This window comes from Pinus tabuliformis, chromosome 9, assembly GCF_031772625.1.
Source record: "Pinus tabuliformis cultivar Carrire ecotype Pingquan chromosome 9, CPIR1, whole genome shotgun sequence".
Classification (NCBI taxonomy): Eukaryota; Viridiplantae; Streptophyta; class Pinopsida; order Pinales; family Pinaceae; genus Pinus; species Pinus tabuliformis.
This window is the reverse complement of record NC_142307.1, coordinates 773,671,273-773,673,484: the sequence shown is the minus strand read 5'-3', so window position 1 is coordinate 773,673,484 and position 2,212 is coordinate 773,671,273. Positions and strand designations below refer to the sequence as shown.

Below are 2,212 nucleotides of genomic sequence, written 5' to 3'. Positions count from 1 at the left end.
ACGAAGCATTCTCTTACTGTAATAAATTTTGTGTTATAAAAGTAGGAAAACCGAATACATGGTTCAAGGTGATTCAGGACAGAGAAGAAGAAAACTTGGTAATTGTTTAAAGGTTACAGACAAAAAATAAATGACTTTGGACGGAAAGTGTTTGCCCTTATTTGCTTATATATCCTTGGCATTGCCTCTACTTGAATAAAGACTCGACTCAATCAGATGCCCAGGGCCTTAAGTCAAAATAACGAGCGAATTTCTCCTAGCACAGCTGCAATAGTTGCACACAGTCCATCACCAATACACTCTACAATATATATCCTTGGCATTGCCTCTACTTGAATAAAGACTCGACTCAATCAGATGCCCAGGGTCTTAAGTGAAAATAACGAGCGAATTTCTCCTAGCACAGCTGCAATAGTTGCACACAGTCCATCACCAATACACTCTACAATACTAGGTGCATTGAATATTTCTAGGTCAATAATAGTTATATATTGTGTATGTTATATGTTCTTCACGAAGATCACATCAGTTAAGATATCTATGCTTTTCACTAAAATATGCTACAAAGGATACAATTCATTTGCACTTGTTGGTAAATACAATGTGCATTTTCTTTTCAAATGACATATTCCATACACAGCTAGAATTACTCACTAAGAAAAATAGAGTGAATTTTCACTAAAAGATGCTACAAATGATACAATTCATTTGCACTTGCTGGTAAATACAATGTGCATTTTCTTTTCAAACGACATATTCCATACACAACTACTATTACTCACTAAGAAAAACAGATTGAATCTCCTGTAGAACCAAAAATCTGTCTCTTTCTTGGTTGCTACACAGATGTCATATTCCAGCAATTTTGTTCATATGTTGGCACTGATTGAGACAAAGCTCGCTCCCAAAGCATAGAGGCTCTCAGGGTACTACTCTACAATTTCAGATAAATTGTTATTACTCTGCAATTTCAGATAAATTGTTCCCACTTTAACCTGGGTTTCTAATTAAGACTAACTTCAAAATTCTTGCATCCCTGCTACTAAACTCCCTCAAATATTTTATTTTCTCATCTAGTACTAAGAGCGGCCCCCATAGTCTCCAAACCTGCCACTGGAACCTCTCTGAGAGCTGGAAGACTCCCCATAGTCACTAAAATGGTGGGATCTAGAGCCACCATAGCCACCTCCTGCCCACCACTATAGCTACTTCCCAATCCACTACCGTAACTGCCTCCTGATTTGCCATAACTTGAACCCCCACAATCTCCTCCTAGTCCACCATAGCTTGAACCACCAGATCGCCCCCCTCCTAAACCAACGTAGCTTACAAAATGGCTCCCCCCTGAACTGCCATAACTTCCAAAACGACTCCCTCCTAAACCGCCATAACTTCCAAAACGACTGCCTCCTGAATCACCGAAACCACCAAGTCTATCGTCTATTTCCTCTTTCATCCGAGCCAGCTCTTTAAACTTGGAACCTATATCATTTTCAATCATCTTAACTTGCCTAATTTGTTGGTCGGTATGGATAAGGATAGCATTGCCGGTCCTACTAGCACACCTTGTTCGCCCTGATCTATGCACAAAAATATCTGAAGTTTTTGGGAGCTCATAATGAATAACGAGATCCACATTAGGAATATCAAGACCAAATGCAGCGACATTGGTAGTAATCAACACATTAAAACACCCCTCACGAAAGCCAACAATAGTCCTCTCTCGCTAATTCTGTGAGATATCACCATGAAGAGGTTCACATGCAAGTACCCGACCTAGTGCCACCGACAAACTATCTGCATTTGACTTTGTTTGAGTGAAAACAATACATTTGCCCCCTCTGGCTTATTCAGTTATAAATGGGTTGAGAATCAAGCGTTTCCTATAGGTGGATGCAACAATATAATAAAGTGAGATTTCTTCTGCCACTTCTGAGATGATTCATTAACACGATCGATAACAACTGGATCATTTAAATATTTCCTCGAAAGCATCTGCACCCAAAGAGGCATTGTAGTAGAAAAAAATCATACTCTGACACCTTTTCAGCCATCTTTCCATAATCACCTCAACATCTTCATCGAAGCCCACATTCAACATCTGGTCAACCTCATCAAAAATAATAAACTGTACTTCTGACAAGATTAATGCTCCACGATTGATTAGATCAATAATGCGACCAGGGGTTCCAACAACAACATCTAAACCCAT

General features: G+C 39.3%; 1 pseudogene; it reads right to left on the bottom strand.

The window, feature by feature from the left end:
* Positions 1-1,079: 1,079 nt before the first annotated feature.
* On the bottom strand, positions 1,080-2,212 carry LOC149151011 (DEAD-box ATP-dependent RNA helicase 53 pseudogene; annotated as a pseudogene).